Source organism: Mustela erminea, chromosome 9 (assembly GCF_009829155.1).
Source record: "Mustela erminea isolate mMusErm1 chromosome 9, mMusErm1.Pri, whole genome shotgun sequence".
Classification (NCBI taxonomy): domain Eukaryota; kingdom Metazoa; phylum Chordata; class Mammalia; order Carnivora; family Mustelidae; genus Mustela; species Mustela erminea.
Window position 1 is genome coordinate 85,173,773 of NC_045622.1, and position 24,276 is coordinate 85,198,048.

At 43.6% G+C, this 24,276-nt stretch overlaps 1 protein-coding gene across 1 annotated transcript in view; it reads left to right on the forward strand.

Annotated features, from left to right (window-relative positions):
* The window catches only part of KIAA1549L (KIAA1549 like), a 251,026-nt gene that overhangs the window by 18,379 nt on the left and 208,371 nt on the right, over window positions 1–24,276 (forward strand). The gene's annotated exons all lie outside the window — the stretch shown is intronic.

Below are 24,276 nucleotides of genomic sequence, written 5' to 3' on the forward strand. Positions count from 1 at the left end.
AAAGGAGTATACCTCATTGGCGGGGAGCACTCTACCAAGCAATGATTCAGGGACCCAGGAACCATGCTTTGTGATTTTGCCGTCTTTAATCTGTGGCTTCTAAGGCTACTGTGCTCTCTGCATCCAGCAGGTGGAAGGGGGAGGAAAAAGGGAATGGGACCCAAAAGGCTGTGCATCATTCTTATCACATTCCATGGATTAGGGCTCCAACGCTTGGCCACACCTACCTGCAGAAAGAGGCTGGAAAATGCAACCCAAGAGTGGGCCCAGAGGGAAGAGGAAACAGGTTTGGTGAACAGCTAGGTAGTGTCTGATCCAACTCATTTATTTTACTTTCTTATCCCCTTTAGGTATTAGAGTTTGCAATCCCTAGGGATAAGGAAGCTTGGGGTCAAGTCACTATAATGTTGGCTCCACCAGGAGAGGGACTTATTCTGTTTTGGTCACTGCTGTACACTCAGTGCCCGACACTCAGTAGGTGTTCAACAGGTCTTGGGTAATTATATGAATGAGTCTGTTTTCTGCCCCGAGCAATGATAATAGCTACCATTTACTTAGTGCTTATTATATACTTTAATTCTGTTGGTAGGCTGGGTGCTGGTCTCAGGAATAGAGTGCTAAGATTTGGACAGTAATGGTGGTCACAGGATTAGAAACAAGGGTGAACGTGAGAATTTCTTTTTCTCTCTTCTCCCACTTCCAATATTTTCTGGGGCTCCCTCTACCTATTTATCGATGAGAAAATTTAGTTTATTTTCTTATTGACTCATTGCTAGGATAAAAGTTCAGTTGTTTTCAACCTCTGTAGTTTTGATAGAGGACTGTTACTTCAAGATTTTCCTTTCTGTATGTAACAAATTCCAATTGTAGTATACTTCATTATACCTAAACAGATCGTGATCTGCTACCTTTTGTTTGTCAAAAAACTTAGTGTCACTTTTCAGAGTTGCCTAGGTATGTTTTAGCAGTACACAGCATGGAGGGCAGGAGGTCTGATGGTTTTCCTATGGTTTGAGTTTTGGATTGCGGTACATCTGAAGTAATTTTGTTGTTGTTATTTTAGTACTTTTTCTGATTTTTTTGGGAGTTGGTCTGAGTCTAACTAGAAAGAATTGATTGTATTTTTTTTCTTTCCCCATAGGAATACAGGTAAAATCCTCTACATCTGGTTACCCATGGCATTGCATGGGTAGTTATGATGGGACCATATGGTCTGAATTAAATTGCTAGAGCAATTTAAGGTGATGGTACAGTGTTTGGGGCAGCAGGTAGTATAATAACCTTTGTCTGAAATATATCCTATTACATGGCTATCAGGCTATTGGAAATCTACATTTCCATCTATTGAGGGGATGCTGATGGTGCAGCAGCCTGGTTGCAAGCACCTGTGTCTCCCAGACTCTGCTTGAGTCCCTTTTCTCAGAAAACTGCCCATAAGAAGTCGGAAAAATGTAATGAAAATAGAAATGCATAAATACAGGCCTCACAGAAGTAGCCAGTTCAGCTATTTACAGAAGTATTGTGAGAGGAAGGAGACTAAGGAGGTGGTGCTGGGAAGATGTCTGAGAAGTTGGCTTAATCTGAGGGAGGACCTTGAACCAGTCTTGGGGGAAGAATGACCCGAGTGATCTCCAGCCTCAGTGGGAAACTCAGGAAAACTGGGCTAAACTAGTTTGCATGGGCTTGAACCCACATGATGAGTTGCAGATGCAATGAGCTATAGATGATGGGCTAGAAAGTGAAAACCAACCAACCAACCAACCAACCAGTCAACCAACCAACCAACTAACCGGCCAACCAGCCAACCAACCAACCAACCAGCCAACCAGCCAACAAACCAACACACAAAGCCCTAGTCCTTTGCCACGGATAGTGTTCTACACTGCTTGCTATTAAGACTTACTCTTTTATTCATAACCAGGTTAGAAGAAGAAGAAAAATCACCACTAATCCCAGCAATCAAACACAACCATTCTTAGGGTTGCTGCCTTTCCTTTCATCCTTTTGCTTCGAACATCTTTTACATATACAATTGTAACCATAACCCATCATGATTTCTGAATCTTTAGATGCAGGTTCCTAGTTGACATTATGGGCAATTTTTGTGATTCATCTATACTATAGTCTAATGATTTAGTAATCAGTTAAATATCCTAATTGTCTCTTTTTAAAAGATTTTTCAGCTCTAGTTAGTGTTTATAACATCCTGAGATTTTTGCGAGGGTGAGGGGAAGAAGATATTTTTCTTCTCTGTGCTAAATGTTTTTGGTTTATTGTTATGCAGACAAGAACGGTTAGAAAATAATCCAGGCATCTTTACCTTTGCTGTATTCTGCTCTCATAAGTCCCAAGGGTGACAGAAGATGCAGTTTCTGCCTTCTGTTTGCTATCTCTGTTCAGGGGAGGTTAAATTCTTGCAAGTCACCAAGCTTACCTGGTGGCTGAGACTCCAGGCGGTGAGCTGGCCATCTGGTCAACATGGACATCACCTCCTACAAATAGGCATCTCCCATGGTGGAACGCCATCCAGAGGGCCATGGTTCTGAATCCCCCTGGCTCCGTCCACTGCCCACAGGCCATCTGTTCCCCCCACCCCAGGGCTTATTTTGGCTCTGCGTGCTGACGGATGCGATCTCTTTTGAGTCACCTGTGCCCACCTTGGTTTCATTTATTTATTTATTTATGTTTAAATCTCTTCCTACGCCTCGGAAATGGTTCCACATGGTACTCATTCAGTTTTATGAATTCAGAGTGACAAAGAGGAAGAAGGGAGGAGGATGTGGCCAGGTTTTGTCATAGGCTGTGGTGCTCCAGCTCCTCTTCATCGTGGGTCGTCTGCCTGTGGGCTGTGAGAAAGCTCGCCCTTGCTGAAAGAGCTAACCCCACTTGTGCTGATAGGAAACTGACCTTTGATTCCTCCCCACTAAGTTGCTTGTCTCAAGCCAACTTTAAGAAGGACGTTTAATAATCTGTTCTGAATCTAGTATTAACTAGTGGGAAAATAATTTTTGTTATTTTGACATAGTGTATATTTTGACAATGATTTTGGCAGTCTTGTTGGTTTCTGCCCTTTTAGGTAGAGTACACATTTGCGAGTCAATGATATTTGTAGATGTGTAGAAATCTATCAGTCAGATGTTTACAGAACATGCGTGATGTGCTAAGGAAGGCCAGTGCCAGGGGAGGTTTCCAAAGGGGGTACCAGTAGTGCTTTTAAGAAATATACACAAGGACATACACAGTTGCCAGAAAATGGGTCATTAAATATGGAAGGTAAAACACCCAGATGCAAAGTGAGTGATACAGAGAATGGAAGTTATAAGAATTCAGCTCCTTTTTATTCCTCATGGACTGGGCTGTCAAGTTTGGTATCTACCTTGCTTTGGGTTCCAATAGGAATGGACTGGTGGGTCCCTAATGCGGAGAAGCTGTCTGGAAAGGCAAGGATTGCTGAGTGTCCTTCGGGGACCTCCAAATTGTTGATTTTTACCAGAGTATGTCAGAGAGTGTCAGGCAACAGCAATGGAATATTTAAAAAAGAAGTTGGCATTTTGGTCCTGAAATATGTTCTTGCCACAAGACACAGTGGAAATTGTGGAATAAAGTTATCTTTGAGCTGTTCTTACTTGAATTACCTGAACCTGTAGGAGATCTTTACTATACAACTCTGTGACGTGTACTTTCCAGTGACAATAAGAATTTCCACTTATTATGGGAATGCCAGCTTTGTTCCTGCCTCTGTGCTGAGGGCCTGATGTGCATGTTTTGGTGTCTTACCTCTGCGGCCGTTTCATGGGATGTGACTATAATGATTCTTGTTTTACACATGGGGACGCCGAGGCTTACAGGGGCGATGTGACTTCTGCCAGGACCACAGAACATGAGAATGTCTCTGTCCACTGTGCTCTGTCCTCTGCTCTGCTGAGTACTCCCCATGATTATATAAAATACAAATAAAATAAAAATCAAGCAGTTTTACGTGATAGACACATATTGTAAGCTTGATAGAGAGCTTTTACATTTGCCACATCTCTAGTATGACCTGGCCACAAAGCGGGCGGGAGTGTGGCTCTGGCCACAGGGAGATCCACGTTTGGGTCTCCGAATTTCAGATTTCAGATACACACTATATGGCTTTAATTTCCAAGCTCTTATTATTGGGGATAATGAGAACTGACTAGATTGGGTTTTGGCAACCCCTCGCCCCCTCCAAGTGCTTGAAATTCAAGTACAATGGCCAGAATTCTAAAAGAATTTTATAGAAATTTATGTAGCTCATACAGATTGAATCATTTGTTCTTTTGGTCTCGTGTCACTCTTTAAAAAATGCACAGGCCTGAGTCACACTGTGGCTGCATCTAAATAAAATTTAGATGCCGAGGGATACGTTCTGAATCTGCCCTCTGAGCTCGGTAAATTATGATTTTGTCTGGGGACTTGTCATTTTCCCTGCCCTCGGTGACCACCACGTTTCTCATGCCGGCAATATTGATAATAATGTTTTGGTCTCCAGTTACCTTTTATGGAATTTACCTAAATTTATACCAGAGAACTGGATCTGAGATGAGTATTGAGAATGTCCTGCATCTGTATGCTCAGTTAAAAAATTTCCAGTACATTTCTTAGGTCACTGATCTACTCAACAGTAATGACTGGGTGCTTCCGTGGGCCAGCAGCTGTGCTCCCCTGAGCACTCTCCTCTTGTCCAGTCCGTTTCTCAGCAAAGCCACTAACCACCTTGGAGTGCCCAGCGGTGCTCACCTGTCTCCCAAACATTTGCTGGAGGCCAGCTCTCTGGAGGGGTTGTCAGGTGTTAAGGCAGAGTCATAAGCAGCTAGAACACGTGAGGGTAGGAGGACCCTCCCAGGCATCGGAGCACAGGGAGAATCCCCCGGAAGCAAACAAACTAAATGCTGCGTAGACAGGTGACGATCATTTAACCCGTCTCCCTCATTGTACAGATACGATATCGAGGCTCCAAGAAAAATCATTTGCTCAAATGAAGTAACCAGCACTATCGGAGCTTCATTTTAGGATTTGGCGACCTCTTTAGCTTTAAGCTCCGCCAGTTGGATTAAGGAATGAAATTGCCCTTTAAAACATTTTTCTGTTTTGACTTTTATATTTTTCGGAAATAGTGACCCCTGATGAAGAGAATGACTATCATCAGCCCCGGTTTCTGGATTATGAACTTCAGATGCACAAAGCTGACAGGACTCGCTCATCGTCACTCTGCTGGTTAATGACAGAATCCGACCCCGAGCTTGAGAGTCCTGTCCCTTTGTCACCACAGCCTGCCTGGAGCAGGGCCCTTCTGTGTCACTGGGAAGGGAAGAGGGAAGAATAGGGTTGGAAGTGGAGGGCCGGGAGTCTGTCGGGCATCTGGGAGCCTGACGTGTGGTATTCTGGGTTCTGCAGTGGGGTTGCCGGTTCTCTGGCACTACTTGCTCTGTGTGGGTGGGAAGCTGATCGGGATTTTTCTGCTTCTCCTGCTACTTCTCTTCTTTCACCTTCACACAAAGCGTCCTCTTCCTTTGAGATTCCTGCCTTCCCCCTTCTCGCTGCTGTCACCTTCTGGCTGCGTTTATTGAAGATTTGACAAGCTCCAAGTCTCTCTCTCTGCGCCAGGTCCTGGTGTCAGTGCAAGTGACATCAGGATCCATGTGGAGATCCTCCCCTCCTGTCCCCTCCGCACCCCTCCCCCCTTTCCCCTTTCCCCCCTTCCCCAGCTTCGGGGAGTTTCTTTTCCTTTTAACCATCTTTGGAACCATCCAAAGATCTGGAACCATCTTCGTTTTCGCTTCAGCTCAGCTACCCTTCCCCCGTGGCCACACCCCCGACCACCTGCAGGAGTCCGAGCCCCCTCTGACCTCTTGGACTATGGAATCCCACACCTCTACCTACAGCCTCTTATCATTCTGGTGCCCGCTCCCTTATGTCCCCGTGGCCTACTTTCTGGCCTGTCTGAGGTTTCGGCCGCATCCACCTCTGACTTTTGTGTTAGCCCGTCTCCCCCAACACGCTTCGGTTTTCTTTTCCATCTAGCCATGCCCAGCGCATGTCTCAGCCTCCTGGCATTTCTGTCTTTTTCATCCTGTGGACCCTCTGTTTAACGATACTCCAGCCATTCACGGCGCCTCCCTCACCCCCCGCAGGCTGTGCAATGTATGAAAACCTGGCTGGTATAGTGTGGTGCCCTGAGGAGTCTTGTTTCCAGCCTCCCCGTGGTCAACGAGCCCAGTGCTGCTCATCTTAGCAGGAACCTTGTTGCCGTTCGTGCTGTCTTCTTGGATTTCTCATTGGTGCCATTTCCCACTTCCCCAAATGGCCACGACTCTCCTTGAGCCTTCTCACCTGCTCCCAGTGGATCTCTTTTGTGGCATTTTCTTTATCTGTTCACCCCTTCAATGTGCGTGGGCCCCAAGGTTCTGTCTTCGCCTTCTTACTTTTAGCCTTACTGGCATCCAGGTGTGGACAACTCACAGCGTTACATCTCCACCGTAATTTCTGCTGCATTTCAGCCTTGTTCTTCTCTGCTGTGGCTGCCTCCCATGAGATGCTCTCCAAGCCCCTTGCACTCAGCTGTGTGCCGATCTGATCTCCTGACCCGGTGTTCTTGCCATCTTCCCACTCTTGGTGAATGAAGCCTCTGTCTGCGGGTTTGTGCAAGCCAGAAACCAGAGTCATCCTAAGTGCTTTTGCTCCCTTTCAGCTGGCACATCTGATTGGCCCTTCAGTTCTGTCTCCTTAATATTTCCCGTGTCCTCCCTTCCTCCTACAGCCTTTACTCAGGCCCCTGTGATCTTCTGGCTGGGATTTCTGTAGCCTCCTCTCTGGTCTGTGTCCTCCCTTCCACCTCAGTCCACCCTCCACAGGTCTTTCTAGATCAGAAAACAAATTATATTTCCCTCCTTAGCCTAGGGCTGAAAATTGGATCCAGCTCACAGATAGGTTTCATTTGACTCATAGCATTAGCCTGCACCCTGTTTAAAAACAACTTTCTTTTTGGCTTTACTTGCCTATATTAAAAATGAGAACCTTTCCCATTAACAACTCCAGATTTCCCGCTGATCTTTGAAAGCCGGATATCTTGGTCCTCTGGCTTCTGCGTTCCTCTAAGACAGCAGCTGGCTGGATGGAAAGACATCCCTACCTTCTCCAGTTGGTCACAGACCCAACCTTTCCCCAGCGTGCTTTATTCACCGCGACATCCACCTGGGTTTGGTTTGTGAGATGAAGTTGGGCCTCCTCTAGGTTTAAGGGCCCCACTGCAGTGCTTGTGTCTCGGGCCCATCAAGCTTCATTTCTGGCAGTGCCTCAAAGTCGGCATCCTGTTTCAACCTCTCTGCCTTGGCACATACCCTTCTTCTGGTTAAAACACACACAAGAGGCAATACTCTCTGCTGAGGATCTTCACAACCAAGTCAGATGTGTCAGTTCCATCCTTAATCATTTGGGTCAGGAGCCCACAAACCCCTAGAGTATTCTTTTCTAAATTATTTTGTTGGCAATCCACAATAAGAACTACATTTTATATTTTGGCTTAGCACACTCATGTCCACAACTGAACAAAAGTGCTGGGATGTAATGCCATTACTGCCATTACTTCTCTTCCTCCCTTCCTCCTCTTCTTCCTTTTGCTTCTAAGCTGGTCATGACCCTCTACATTGATTGCATGATCCAAGAATTGTGATGCATCACAATCCATACTAAGGAAAACACTGCCCAAGGTGGGGGTGTGTCTATAAATCCTTAAGATCGTGTGTTTAAATTTAGTGTTTCCCATATCTGCATTTTTCTGGGAGAGAGGAACTTCATTGGCCCTCCACTTTCCAAAGACCCTGATGAAAACAGATTTCGTAACCACTGATTCAGATAATTTATTTTCGGTGGGATTTGATGTTGCCAGCTTGGTGCACCCAAGCACAGAAATTAGCGATAATTATTTTGCATGTGGGCCCTTTGTGTCAGCTCTCTGACATGTCCTGTATTGTTTGTTGTTAAATGAAGTTAATACTCGCAGACTCATAGGGAGGGTGAAATGGATCCCTTAAATCTCTTGTACATGCGGGAGGGAAAAACCGGGTGAGGCTTCATAAAAAGGATTTACTGGGTGAAGGAGGTTTAATAAAACCTTCATTTGAAGTCAAATAAAATAACAACTGAGAAAAAAAAATGTTTTTGGCATATACCAGGTAATTTATTCAGCAACTGTCCTTGGTCATAGGGATGAAGAAAATAGTGGGGAACAGAATAAATATCCTTACCCTCATGGGTCTTTCAATCCAGAAAAGAAAAACAAGAAATAGAAATAGAGCATCAGTAAAGCATTCATGTAAATAGAATCAATATCATAAATGTATTGATGCCTAAATATATAATAGAAAAACTTAGGTTAGGCTTCTGGAAGGGGCTGTGAGGGAGTCACTGAAAAGACTTTATAAGGTGACCAAAATTATTTGGAGCTCAAAATGATTTTAAACCATGGTTTTGAGTCATCTTAGACTATTCAAATATAACTACCAAGCAAATTAACAACAGCAACAAAATTTGAGGTTAAATATCCTCTGGTAATGTCTTTTCTAGAATTTCCCTATATGTTTTGTTTTCAGAAGAACTGAAACCTGCACCAGGAATAGTATCTTATCTGTGTGGGAGGTAACATTAGCCCCGTTTTCAGAGAAGGGAGGCTCTGTATCTATAGGCTTAGGGACCTGGTCTGCTACAGGGAAGGTTCATGACTTCTCCAAGCAGGGCTGTTTATTATTAGCTCTGTGTACCATTCCTTTGAGTGATTCCAGCAGTTGGAGCGAGACTAACTCATTTCTACAAGAGTCAAAGAACGAAAGATGACCATTGTGATGTGCCTCTTTTTAATTGTTTGTTTTTTGGTTTTACTAACAAAATACAATTTTATTTTAATTTGTGTGTGTGTGTGACTGTAACAAAACCATGTCATCCCCCCCTCCCCACCAAAACTGGCACACAGAGAAGAAGGAAAAATAGAATCCAGAATCCCACAGCCCCAACCCACCCGCTGTTCGCGTTTCTGTTCGTAACTGAGTGTTGCTTTAATGTGCTTGGCTCGCTTTCAGAAGGGCCGGGAGGGGAGGGGGCTCCTGCCGGCTTCCATGTATGCCTCACACGTGCACGGGCCATATGGCCACACGAGTGTGCATGTGCAGAGGAGGGCTGGCTGCCGGGACCCCTAGGTTTTCCATTTGGTGTCTCTGTTTTCAAATGATCTTTGGTCCAAGTCGTATGACCTGGTATGTCTCACAGACAGGTGGACGTGGATAGTAGGGGGGAACCGAGCACACACTTATCTTTGCTAACCTTATGGTGTAATCCAGCAGAGCTCTCGACTGCCTTAGCAAAGCTCCCGAGAGCCCTGAAATTCTGGGTCTCTGTACTTTTCTCTCTTAAGGCCCCCTGACCCCACGTCGCACTGGAGAGATTACCTCCCGGGGCATCATCATCACGAATCCAACTGAAAAGGATCAGGGCACCTTCCAGGAAGCTGCTGCTTCTTTGGATTCTTCTTGTTCTTGCCCACCTCCCCCAAGAACTCTTTGGTTAACCTTCGCTTTCATATACCCAGATGCCAGATGAGGTCTTCTTGCTCCTTAAACTCATCTTTTAGATTGGCTTGAGCCCCGCTGTTGCCCGCAGGTGGAAGGATGAGGCTCTAAGATTCCCGCCAGTCTCCAGGGGCTTATGTTCTTAAATATATAATAATATATATAATATATATAATCCATATATAAATATATATATATGGATTTCATATATTTATTTGACAGAGAGAGAGAGATCACAAGCAGGTAGAGAGGCAGGCAGAGAGAGAGGAGGAAGCAGGCTTCCTGCTGAATTGGGACTCAATCTTAGGACCCTGGGATCATGACTGAGCCGAAGGCAGAGGCTTAACCCACTGAGCCACCCAGGCGCCCCAAGAACATTTTTACGTTACATCCCCAGAACTTATTTATCTTATAACTGGACGCTTGTACCTTTTGATCACCTTCATTCATTTTACTCATCCCTCGCTCTGACTCTGGGACTGCCAATCAGTTCTCTGTTTCTATGAGATTGGTTTTTTAGATTCCACATATAAGTGAGATTATATAGTTCTCTTTGTCTCACTTATTTTACTTAGCATAATGTCCTCGAGGTTTAAACATGTTGTCACAGATGGCCAGAGTTACTTCTTTTTATGGCTGCATAATATTTCATTATATATATATGTGTATGTGTATGCGTGTGTGATATGCTAAAAATATCATATGATATACATACATATCACATTTTCTTTATCCACTTATCCATTGATGGACTCTTAGATTGTTTCCATGTCTTGGCTGTTGTAAATAATGCTGCAGTGAATGTGGAAGTGCAAATCTCTCTTTGACATAGTGTGTTTGTTCCCGTTTGATAAATACCCAGAAGTGAAATTGCTAGATCATATGGTTGTTCTATTTTTAAATTTTTGAGGCATCTCTAGACTACTTCCCATAGTGGCGGCACCAATTTACATTCCCATCAACAATGCACAAGGATTCCCTTTTCTCCACATTCTCATTAGTACTGGTCTCTGGTCGTTTTGACGGTAGCCTTTCTAACTGGTGTGAGGCTCCGTCTCATTGGGGATTTGGTTTCTGTTTCCCTGATGATAGTGATGGTGACTGCTTTTGCACGCACCTGTTGGCCATTTGTATGTCCTCTTCGGAAAAACGTTCAGTTCCTCTGCCCATTTTTAATTGGATTGTTTGGGTTTTTTTTTGCTACTGAGTTGTATAAGTTCTTATTAACCCCTTATCAGGCATATGATTTGCAACTATTTTCTCCCATTGCCTTTTCATTTTATTACCGGTTTCCTTTGCTCGGAAGAACCTTTTTAGTTTGATGCAGCTCCACAAGTTTGTTTTTGCTTTGTTGCCTTTGGTAAGAAGATTTTAATGAGGGTTGGGGAGTCCAAAGAATGTGCACAGCAAAGCAGGCAAATGGCTTTAAAAAGCTCATGCTGTGTCCCTGTTCTAACAGGTTCTCTGGCCAACTCTGAAAACCCTCAGCCTTCTGCTCCTGTCTTTCCATCTTCTCTCTCCCCTTTCATCCCTACCCCCCACCCCCACACTCCTCAACAGTTTTCACTGAGAGCTGTTGAGGTTTTTTTGGTCACTTCCTACTCTCCATGATTCTGCATGTGAAGTCTCACCTTCCAAGCCCAGGGAGCTCAGCAAGTTCCCCTCTCCTAAATGAGATAATTCCCTTCTTAAGAACTGTGAAGATAATAGAAAGTTCATCCTGTTAGTCAGTTATCTACCTTCTAGAGAAAAAGAAGGTGCAGCAAATTAGACTATTCTGAAATGAGGAATAGATATTTGTTGTACACAAAGAATAAAGAACGGAAAGTACCTTTTGTCACACGTTTTCTTTTCTTTTTTTTTAAGATTTTATTTATTTATTTGACAGACAGAGATTACAAGTAAGCAGAGAGGGAGGCAGAGAGAGAGAGAGAGAGAGAGAGAGAGGAAGAAGCAGGCTCCCTGCTGAGCAGAGAGCCCAATGCAGGGCTTGATCCCAGGACCCTGGGATCATGACCTGAGCCAAAGGCAGAGGCTTTAACCCACTGAGCCACCCAGGCGCCCCTTGCCACACCTTTTCTAAAATGCCCTGGAACTAATAGGTTCTGGAACTAAGGGGGAAATTCTTTTAACCAATAACTGGTGTGGGGGTTGGGCAATAGGAAGTAGAGAACTAAATTCCCAGCTGGAAGTGAAATGCAGGGGACTTTGCCACTTAACAACTATATGACCTTGGCTTTGGACCATTCACTTTGGGGCCAGTTTTTCATATATATGTGTGTGTGTGTGTGTGTGTGTGTAAATTTTAGAACTTCCTAAACACAGGTACCTTTGTGCCATGTTTTGTGCATCTCTGTATCCTGGCTCTCCATGGCCAAGATGATACAGATTTTCCTCTGTTAAACAGTTGGTTACCTTACCTCTGACATTGTCCTTAAGATTAGGTGTCCTGCCCTTAAACTGAACTCTGCAAAAGGCCAAACATTGCTTGCATGGAAAACTTTTTCTCCTGTAAAAAAAAAACGTAATGGTCAGAGTTTAGATGCTGGGGGGTCGTGTGGGCGGGGGGGGGGGGTGGGGGCAGGTGTCATAACGCCTGTGTTTGTTTGTTTCTTTTTTGGAGGGTTTTGGAAGAGTCTCAAAACTATGCCTCCTACGCTGAAACCAAATCATGTCAACACTGACACTTACGAAACCTGAGACTCTTTAAGATCCTGGTATACTAACATATTGGTTTAATGGCTTCACAGAATTCTTTATCAGATTCAGAAAGGTGGTGGTTGGTAATTTATTGTTCTCCAAAAGGCTTTTTGTAGGAAAGTAAAATAGAAGATATTTACCACCCTGCAGTTTCCCACTGAGTGCTCTTTTTTTCTTGCTGGTTTTCCTGGTGATTAAAGGAAGCAGCAGGGGCACCTGGGTGGCTCAGTGGGTTAAAGCCTCTGCTTTCGGCTCGGGTCATGATCCCGGGGTCCTGGGATCGAGCTCCATATTGGGCTCTTTGCTCATCGGGGAGCCTTCTTCCTCCTCTCTCTCTGCCTGCCTCTCTGCCTACTTGTGATCTCTGTCTGTCAAATAAATAATAAACAGAATCTTTAAAAAAAAAAAAAAAAGGAGGCAGCATTTCTTCCAAGGTATTTCCCTCCTTCTTTGTGCTTCACAGACATTTATGCTAATCCGCTAATTTCCTTAAGGGTGGGCTCCAATGTCACACACTTTGGATGGTGACTTTTCCCAGAACCGAGTAAGAAGGTGAAAGAAAATCAATAAAGATCAGTTGCTAAATCAAGGTCATTCTGCTTGCTTTTTCCTTTCTGTTCCCATCCCTCATTTATTCTCTTTCTTTGGAAAACACCCCTTTTGAATGACTTCACTTGATCATTATCATAATCCTCTTTCTCAGTTTAAAGTGAAAACCCCATAGCTTGTTTTTCTAATGGATTCTCGCCTTTTTTTTCTTTCTTTCTTTCTCTCTCTTTCCAGTTCTTTTATTTCCATGATGGTTTTCTGTAAGTCCTGGGGCATTTTGGGGTGAAATTTGGAAGGAAAGCTCAATACAGTATAGAGTTACCTTTCACCCATCTCAGAGTTGGGAAAAAAAAAACCCTTGAAGCAGCCAGGAACAAACCCAAGGGAGTCTGGGCTGGCAAGGGGTCACAAAGGCCATTTTGTCTTTTCTCATTCTCCTCTTTCTATTATCGCTGCCTTTCTGTCTTCTTTTTCTCTTTGTAGCCATCTGCTGTGCCCTTTTTTGCAGAACTGTAGAGGTTAGATGTGTAGCATGGACCATGGGAATCATGAAGACCAACCCCCTCATTTTTTTGGAAAAGGAAGCTAAGGCTTGGAGAAGTTGGCATTAAAGAAAGCAGTGCACTGTAGTGGAGAGATTATCCCAAGGTTTGGAATGGCAAAGGGGTGGGCTCCCATGCTTGCTCAGCCACTCACTAGCTGGATGCTCTTGGGCAAATCTCTTAACGGCATGGCTGGTGTATACGGCATACATAAATGGGCACAGTAATATGCCTTGTGGAGTTACGAGGGTTATGTGAGATGGTGAATTTCCTGTTCCTAGGAAATGACTCCAGAATACAGCAACTATTATGACAAGCTAGTGAGAGGGAGTACCTGGAGTAGGTCTTGTTACAGGTTTCTTTTTTTTTTTTAAAGATTTTATTTATTTATTTGACAGAAATCACAAGTAGACGGAGAGGCAGGCAGAGAGAGAGAGAGGGAAGCAGGCTCCCTGCTGAGCAGAGAGCTCGATGCGGGACTCGATCCCAGGACCCTGAGATCATGACCTGAGCTGAAGGCAACGGCTTAACCCACTGAGCCGCCCAGGCGCCCCTTGTTACAGGTTTCTTACGCTAATGGACGATGTTAACAGTCTAGGTTCTGAAACACCTGCCTAATCCATCTGGTGTTCTGCTTTCCAAAATTTTCAGTCTTCATGGCTTTTGACCTTGAGGTTGGCTTTTCTGCTCATGACCTCATCTTACCCCTTGATATTAATACTGCATTTTAAATTCTACCAGGTCCCCTGCAGACCCATGCATGGAACATGGATGGGCATAGGGGATGGGTAGAAGCATTTGACTTTGTCCTCGGAGTAGATACAGGATCTGGGTCCATGGAGAAGGAAGAAGGGAGATCCAAGAAGGATTTGCAAATGTGTTTGGGATAATAGTGAATTGTCTCGAAGGCCAGGAAGAATACCATTTCAAGAAGGCAGAACTATCCCCCTCTGGGAAAGGCTGCAAAGATATGGAATTAAGAGAAATGAGGAAAATTGAATGGATTTGGCTACCCAAGTTTCCTTCTTGAGCTCTGCAAGGGCTGCTTTGGCGGAGTGGAGAGGACATGAGGTGGGTTGTGAAGAGTTCTGGAAGGAGGGAGAGGTGGGAAGTGTGGTCTGTGAGTGTAGACCAAGCATCTCCACCTGCTGGTCCCCAAGTTCTTCAGCCTAAGTTGTTAGAGGCAAAGTGAGAAATGCAGAGTTAACGTAGCATGTTTTTCATAAGTTTAATTTTATTTATTTTTAGTAGTTATCCTGTAATTTGAGATTATACTCTCACTTTTTCGACTTCAAAATGCCTTTTCTCTTATGAGATGATGGTACTTCTCAACCCTAGCTGCACATCAGAGCCACCTGGGGAGCTCATCAAGACAACGGAGTCCTGGCTGCATCTCAGGTAACTGAATCAGAATTTTGGGACAGACCCCGCAGAGGTGATCCTGGGGTGCCGCCAGGAATGGGACCCTCTCTGCCAGTGCATAGTAGGAATTCCATGGTGGTGGTTTCGTTTTAATGTTTAAATGCCCTTGTTTGGCAAAATTAGAAACTGGAAACACTTGGTTCACTTTGCCCAACTTTGTTTGTTCTGTTTTCATTCTTACTTCATTTTTGGTTTTGACGATTTCTAAAATTCCAATGGCAGGGACCCAAGTGCTGGTAACGTTACACACGACAAGGGAGAGTGTGTGATCGATTTCTTTTTAAGGACTTAGCTCCCCCAGTGCTTCTGCCTGGCAGTCAGTGTATTTGCATTTTCAGGAACTGTGCATTTGTAGGAAGGAAAACTCACTTGTGTTCTCCAGCACAGACTGCCTATCACTGAAGATTACTGAGAGATCAAGTCAGACACTCACATGTGATGGAGGTCAAGCACGCAGGCCATCCTGCCTTTGAGCCTTCTCTTGCCTCTTTGGTGGGGAAGAGGGTTCTTGTGGTTCAGCTGTGCCTTCTACTCTAGCTACACACAGGATGTCTTGTCCTTTCTGACCTTGAGGGTGAAACATCTTTTTACTCACAGCTGCAGGTCTGAAATGCAGCACCCCGTAAATGAAGCGTGAGCATTTCTGCTTTGTGGTGCTTCTAGTTATTTTAATGTTTAAAGGTCAGAGCAGGAAACGTCTTAAATGCAAAGCATTTAATTTCCATTAGAGTTAAAGCTTTCTAAGCCTGTGTTATAGCCAATAAAAATGATGATGTTTAAGTCAGCTAGTGTTCTATTTCTTTCATGAATATTTTACATGAACTACACAGGAAGAAAAGTCTATATGTTTACCCAACATTACGTCCAATGAGTACTGGAAACTTGTCGTCTTGGGTTATTATATGAGTAACTCCTATTATATATATCCAAATGGTAAAAAGAATCATGTGTATTGTTCCTGGGGCTTGTTTTGCAGACTAAGTATATTGGTTAAATCCTGTTAATATGAGCATTCCCTGAATTTCTAATACCCTTACAAACTTGCTATAAATAAGACTGTGTGGGCTGTACAGTTCTTGGAAAAGTGGCTGGGTTCTATACTGGGGCAAGAAGTGGTGTTTCTGGGTACTGCCTTACTCTAGTATTAGTACTGAAGTATAGAGTGTTGTATAGTCATGAGTGTCTTTAAGAGGTTTGGTGGCAAAGAAACCAGTTTTACTTTGTTAACTCTAGAGTTTCCTCAATTTATTTGAACGTGGAATCCTTTTATCATGAATGCCTATTAACATCCCGCCGAGTGAGAGATCTATGCAATATGACTTTTGTTGGACGTGGATTTAGAATAATGAATTCTGGGAGAAGATGTTTTCCCTTAACAATGTTCGTTTAGGATTGTTATATACTATCACTTAGCAAAATATGTACATATACTTGACCCTCAAACAATGCGGGGCTGGGGGAGGGGTAAGTAGGGGTTAAGGATATTGATCCCCATGCATTTAAAAATCCATATATAATTTCTGACATAAGTCATATATAATGACTTAACTACTCATAACCTAGTGTTGACCGGAAGCCTTACCAATGACATAAATAGTTGATTAGCATGTATTTTACATGTTATTATATTTTGTATTCTTAGAATAAAATAAACTAGAGAAAAGAAAATGTAAAGAAAATCACAAGGAAAATACTGTTACAGTCTTGTACTGTAACAATTGCGTGCCTGGGTGAACCAGAGCAGTTCAAGCCCCTGTTGTTCAAGGGTCAACTGTATCTCAACTTGTGATGACTTTGGTCTTTTTATATTACACTTCAATCTGTGTAATTAATTAATTATCTTTACTTATTTATTGGATGAGGATTTTTTGGGGGGGGGGATGAGGATATTTTAACTTTGTTAACACTGTTTCAGGCACCAGAGAAGCAATGAAAAGAACAATCATAGTGAAGAATTTAACGTCTTTATAGGTCTGCGTCAGCTGGTGTGGGCTTCATGCCCACTGACGTCCAGAAGCTGCTTTCAGCTTTGCAGAGAGCTGTCCTTTCGGACTGTCTTGTTGGAGAGGGTGAGAATACTGAGATGTGTTTGGTGCCTCTACTTGAGGTGTTCCCATCTACAAAAAAAAAAAATCAGAACAGGGTCTGACAAAAGAATGGTGTGTGATGACACGTCAGAATTTTAGTCTCCAAGATCTGGTTGTTTATGGATACAGAAGATCTGAAACTCCCTGGAAATCCTGAACTAGCCTCTGACAAAACATTTGTGACACTGTAATTTCTTCATTCAGCAAGTCTAGGAACTAGTATTTTTATTAACTGCCACGCTCAATTAGTACACAAGCCTAGAAGCCTCTTGACATCGTAATTGATAGTTTTGAAGATCATCGTTATAAATGAGTTTCTGCAACACACCCTTACGTGCCTTCAGAATCACACAAAAATTAAGCAAAGTGCAGTGTAGATTTAGCATGAAGTGTGTTCCAGGGTAAGGTAATTTATGAAATGAATAACCCATGGATGACTACATAGTCTGGCAAGAGAGCTTTCAATTACTTGTGATAAACAACACAAAATTTAGCTTCTTCATCATTTTCAAGGTGTACAGTTCAGTAGTGTCAAATATATTCATACTATTATGAAACAGATCTCCAGAACTTTTTTGACTTGCAAATCTGCGACTCAGTACCCTTGAAACAATAACTTCCATTTCCCCCTCCTGCCAGACCCTGGTAAGCATTATTCTCCTTTCTGTCTCTATGAATCTGACTGCAGCTACCTCACGTAAGTGGACCCCAGCAGCACTTGTCTTTTTGTGACTGGCTTATTTCACTTAGCACAGTGTCCTCAAGGTTCACCCATGGTGTAGCGTGTGTCAAGATTTTCTTCCTTTTAAAGGCCGAATAATATTCCGTTGCATGTATAGAACACATTTTCTTTATCCGTTCATCAGTCAGTGGACATTTGGGTTGCTTCTAACTCTTGGTTGTTGTGAATATTGTAAAGAACTTTTTAAAAAAACGATGTATAGTTTCTATCATAGGCCAATAATATAGTTCACTTAACAACCCTCCTCTGATGGATTTATAGGTGACTTATGGTTTCCCCTACCATAAACATCTGATGAAGTGTTTCACATGAATCATTGATTATGTCTCTGGTTATTTGCTTAGAGTAAATTCCTGGCATGGAGTTACTGGATCAAAAGGGGTGTGCATTTTTATGGCGTTTAGCACATGCTATCAAATTATCTTCCATAAGTGCATGAAGAGTGTAGGAGGGAACTGATTGCTCCGTACCCTCGCCAATATTGGGTATTGTCATTAAGAAGCAAAACAGCAGAAGACCTTTGCCAGCTTGCTGATTAGAAATGGTATCATATTCATATTGTTGTTTTAATGTGCATTTTTTTGATTAGCAGCAGAGAGACTGAAGTTTGTTTTTTCATGTGTTGATTAGCTGTTTGTGTGTGTCTTTAAGATTCTATTCACATTCTGCACTCATTTTTCTATTAAGCTACTGGATATTATTTCCTATTGACTTGAAGACCTCTTTAGAGTCATAGTATTAAATTTTTATCGTATGTTGCAGTTATTTTCCCCCAACTTATCATTTTCCTTTTAATTTTTATGGTGTTTTTCGACATCTGACATTTAATATAGCTAGATCAATGAATCTTTTCCTTTCTGGTCTCTTTCCTTGGTGCATTATTGATAAGACTGGTGAAATATTAGGCAAGGCAAATTTACTTTTCCCTGCTTCCTGCTTCAGAAAGACAAAGCTGTAGCCATGTTAGGTTAGTGTAGGGCATTATACATTTCATAATCAATCACTTATTCATTCGGAAATACTTATTGAGTGCCCATTGTATTCTAGGCACCTGTGTTAGATGCTGGGTTACACAACATGCATCTGGGTTGCATGGTATGGTGCCGATACATTATGGATTTTGAGACAGTTCCAATTTCAAATATGACCTGTTCTGGATTTGACTTTTGAATGTATGGATGTATTATCCTTAGGTAACAGGCTCATTTGGGATCCTTCTTTGCCTGCCTACATCTGGACCCTGAAAGCAAGTACATCATCCAGGCTGCAGCTGGAAGGGGACCCAGGTCTTGCTGCAGGGCAAGGCAAACATTGCTCCTTCTTGTTCTAAAAGGGAGCAGTCTTTGTTTGAGGGACCCAGTGGGACAACCAAGTCCCTGGGGTTGTTCCCTGGCTCTCGCTGCTCCACAGGCTCATTCATTTCCTTTCTAAGTTACACAGAAGTCAGAGCCTAAGATGGGACCCTCATATCCACGGGCATCTTTCTTTACTTTATTGCCAGGGGAGAGGGCCAAAGGGAAGCAGCTATAAATGCTGATGATTTCCAACCATTAAAAAGACCTTCTTCAAGCAGCCCCAGATACCATGGTTGAGGACCTGTCCTGTGGTAGGGTGACTACCCGTGAATTAGGAGCCCCGAAGCCCCTCCATGTGAGAGGTCTCCCTGCTTCTCGGGCTGCAGGACTTCTCGGGATGACACTGGTGGAAAATCATGAGGGTCCCAGGTGGCAGTATTAAGCCTTCATTGCACTTGGTTTTAGCACTTGAGCAGGTCCAGGAAATGAATTTTTTAAAATCACACTGTTGTACCACTGTTGGTCAGCTTCCCATTCCTGAAGCGCTCTCCTTTGGGATTCTATATATTTTGTACATTTTTCCCTTAGTAAATTCCTGTAATTCAAAACAAATAATGGTGTTTATTTATTAATAGTGACTTTCTGGAGAAGGAAGTTGAGGCAGATGGACTGTTACCAGCCCATGCATATATGCCTGGGGAGGGCAGGGGGATTTTCAGCATGTTTTGGTTTTATCTGCAGCTGGATGCCAGCTGTATTATGAGACAATATAAATTCAGGGCCTTTTTATTCAGAAAGCTCATTCATTTGATCATCCTAGACACCCCTGTAATTCTATCGGGTGACATTAGAGGGGTCACGGACTCAGAGCCAGAACACCCTCTACCTGCTTTCCTATAGAACTTTCGTGTTTCGATGGAGACGTTCTCCATCTGCTCTGTCCATGTGGTAGCCACTAGCCACATGTGGCCACTGAACATTTGCAGTGTGGCTAGGAACTGAGTTGGACATTCTGTTTAATTTTGATTAATTTAAATAGCCACATGTGGTTCATGGTTAGTGTATTAGACAACACAGATTTCTGAAGGACAGCATTCATGGTTTTTTTTTTCTTTTACTGGAATTCACTGTGAGAAGCACATTCTATATTGTTCTACAGCATAGATACCCGCCTCTCGTCAGAATTCCCCAAACAATATTTAGCCTGACTACAAGCCGTGCATGCTGATAACTTCTATTTTGTTCTGTTCCATTTCATTTTTTTTAAAAGGCTGGTGGTGACTTGATAAATTGATTTTCGGGACTCGCGGGTAGGTTTCAAGCCCCAGGTTTAAGAACACTGCCATCTGTATGTTATCTGCCCTGCACCTGGAGCCTTTCCTTCTACCTTTTTTCTCTGGTCTCTGCATCTACCCTTGTAGGGTTTTTTCATTGGCTGTTCCCTCTGCCTGGTGTGCTTTTCCCTATGTCATCTCATGACTACATTTCTCACATCCTCAGATTTCTGCTCTAATGTTCAACCAAAGATTTCCTCCAGTAACCGCCGTACTGGAGTGCTCTGGGAGGCTCCCCACCCCTCTTATCCTTGGTTTGCTTTTTTCTGTAGTGGTGCTCTTCTCCTGATATGGGTATCATTTGCTTATTGTCTGCCTCCTCAGCTAGAATGTCAGCCCCACGAAGGCAGGCAGGGACTGCTTTGTTGGCTGGTATGTCTCAGCATCCAAAGTAGGCTTTTAATAAGTATTTATTGAATAACTGAATGGACATGGCTCCAGGAACTTGCTGAGATTTTTTTGTTATGGCTTTATATGCCGAGAGGTGTGTGGGAGCTTTCATTCATTCCTTTGGAGATACTGTGTTCATCCCAGTGGCCTGGCTCATCCTATGGGCACAGGGGATGGAAACGCTAGAGGAGAAGGGAGACACATCTCGGTCCTTTTGAAAATTTTAATTGGCGTCTGGGACTCTGCTGTGTATGGGTCCAGGAATGCAGAGCTGGAGGTTATCTGAAATAGGCACTAGACAATGAAAGGAGTTGGGTGGAGATTTTGCATTTCCTAAAAGTAAAAGCAGCCCTTCATACAGCCACTGAGTGGTGGGGCCAGCACTGCAGGGAGGTCTAGGAAAAGAAGCAGACAGAATTTGATAGGGAGCACTGGGCGGGTATCCCATCTTAGCCAATGTTACAGGCTATGTGAGTTAAGACTAGCCCTCAGCACCCAGCTTCCATTCCAGAAGCTCCCCATGCATCTCTTTATGTTTTTCTTCTGCATTTTCCTCTCGGCATTGAAATTAAAACGCCCACCTTAAAAAAAAAAAAAAAAGATTGTTGCTTCAGGGTTGAGGGATGAGCTTTATGAGAACAGAGTAATGGGCGCGGCGGATAGCTATCTAATTATAATCATACCTTGAAATTTTTATTAGCCAGTCTTTCTGCTTGATGGCTTCTGCTTCCACTACGGATATGTTGGTGGTTCTTGGATCCATTCTGAAGGCACAAAGTGTTTCTATTCTTGGTGTATTTTCCCTCGTCTTTCCTTAGAGCCAGATTTATTATTCCTTATGCTTCTCCCCTGTCCTTCATTAGAGAGTCATCAGGATGGTGCTATTTTTTTCTCCTTTGTGGAGTGTACACAGTAAACATAATTTGTTGAATGGCTTTCTTTTTTCAACAGGAAGTCTTTTAAAGACAGCCGATCACAGTATTAAGCCTCCATGTAATAAACATGGAGCTGAGCCAATCCGTCCAAAACATTTGAGCCATCTCTTTATATCGTACACTCGAGCTTTTAGATGCATCAATTTTACAGTACATCATCTGACACTATTTGTGATAAATATTCCACAGTGATTAAATCATCATTTTAAGATCTTATGCACAAGAAAGAGCATCCACAAAGCTAACTCCCTACTCTTCGAGCTCACATGTTAAGAGTCCCGGTTTGTAGATCAGAAACCTCTTATTAATTTTGATTGAGCTGTTCCAAAGAGGTCATGCAGATTTTCGTAAAACACTTTTATGTAAGAAATACCTTTTTTTTTTTTTCCCCCTGCCTTCTTAGTGAGAGACAGAGCGGGGATTGAACCGCCTGGTGGGGAAAACCAGGAAATGGACCCTGGAGTCAATGAGAAGCCTTGCCTTGATGGTCGTGGTTAATAAATATTTACAGCGAAGTCCTGAGCTGCAACTCTGCAGTTTTGTTAGCGTAAACGTTTCATGACCGCGGAATGCTTGATGAGCTCGTGGGGCAGGCGACCGCCGCGTCTGAAGCGGGAGGAAACGGCGCGTGCGCTCGCTCGCTCGCGGGGTAGGGATGCGCGTCTGCAGGCGGCGCGGTTTTCTTTTAACTGAGTTAATGCAGTGGTCCCAGCTGGGATTTTGATTGCGCTCCACGGATGGAGCCCGTGGGAGGGTGACAAGGGACCCTCTAGCCCTGCGGAATGACGGTTGATTTACAGCCTGACGTGAAGCTGAAGCTGATAGTTTATATTTTTAAGTAATGCATAGTTAGCTCTGCAAACCAATGAGCCAGAGCTGTCCTCCTGCCAGAGCCCCTCTGGAGGACGGTGGAGGTGCTTCGGCAGGCGCAGGAGCTCCCTCCGCTGGCATGTGGACCCCTCAAAGCCCCTCTTCTCAGGCAGGGGCCTGTGCCAATAGAAATTTCGATTGGATGGCTGCCTAGGAGGAAAGGGAAGGTGCAGGAAGCTTTGGGGAAGAGTGGAGAGGGCTGCTGGAGCCCACCACGGGGGAGCGGGGTTGGGGAGCAGATCGAAATGCATATGCCTAGGCCCTGACTCGGGCTTCTGGATTCTGAATCTTCGTGTTAACGGGAGCTCCAGGTGACTCGTCTGCACATCAGAGCTTGAGAAGTGCTCACGAGCCACTTCCATTTTAATACTTTTACAGACCCTTGATCAAGCATTGAATGTTAGTGACTTATAAAGCAGATTAGTAAGTCATTCCAAACATGCTGGTTTGCAGCTTGCCCCCCACCCCCCCACCATGTTTTAGAGAAGAAAGGATGGAATAACAATAATGTGAGGTTGGCCAGGAATGGAGTTAGTGGGAATTTTAGCACAGTTTTGGCCATGACACACCATTGCCGATATCAACTCAGAGTACAGATCTTCAGACTTGAGCAGCATCAGAATCACCTGAGGGCTTGTTAAAATGCCGTCATTGGAGTTTCCGATATAGTAGATTTTGAGACAGGGGCTGAGAATCCGTGCTTCTAGCAAGATCCCAGGTGATGCTGCCTCTGGAGACCTCACTTTGACAAGTGTAATTCTGATCATGGCAACCACGGGGCGCTTGTTCTGGAGTCCAGCTTGGCTTTCTCTCCTGCTGGATCTCTCACCATACCTCTTCACTACTGTTCTCAGAGTGTCATCAACAATCCACCCATACCTGTGGGTTCCCAGAGTCCACTCTCTCGACCTTCTGAATCCCTCAGAGTGGGACACAGGATGGTTTGTGAGCATCCCAGGGTGACTCTTAGATGCACTTACGATAAACAGCCATTGCCCAGTGGGCTCCTACCCAAATGCATTACATTCTTCGTTGCTAGGGTGTTTTCTGCCCCTTCCTTGGCCCTTTGTCACTTTCCTTGGGCCACAGCCCCACGGGGAATGCCCTTCCACATAGGTTCACTTGCTAAAATTCCCTCATTCTTCCCATCTTCCTCAGAATCTATGTCCTTTGAACCCTGGCTGCAAGTGATCCCTGGACTCTTCTTGTCTTTTAAAATAAGCTCTTTAAAATGGGATGTCAGGGCGCCTGGGTGGCTCAGTGGGTTAAGCCGCTGCCTTCGGCTCAGGTCATGATCTCAGGGTCCTGGGATCGAGTCCCGCATCGGGCTCTCTGCTCAGCAGGGAGCCTGCTTCCCTCTCTCTCTCTCTCGGCCTGCCTCTCCATCTACTTGTGATCTCTCTCTGTCAAATAAATAAAAAATCTTTAAAAAAAAAATAAAAATAAAAAATAAAATGGGATGTCAGTCCTTATATCTCAATTGTAATTAATTTTTATTAATTTTAAATTAATTAAATTTTCATTCCTCTCCAAACCCCCTCCTCTTTCTGAGTTGAACTTATAGTATATGGCACAGGTGGCCTATAGTGAGGTGCAGGTCAGTGGACATTGCCATGAAAAACAAGAAAAGGAATAAGAAAAGCTTATGACTTCTCAAAGTTGTTAAGTGTTATTAAAAAAACTTAATGGTTCATGACACAAAACAGCGCTGCCCCTAATACTGTTAAGTAGGTGATTAGAGCCCCTATTGATTGTAGGCTCTTGGATGGCTGAGACTGTCTTATATTCATCATATTGGTCCCTCACTACCTGGCTTATAGTGGATGTTC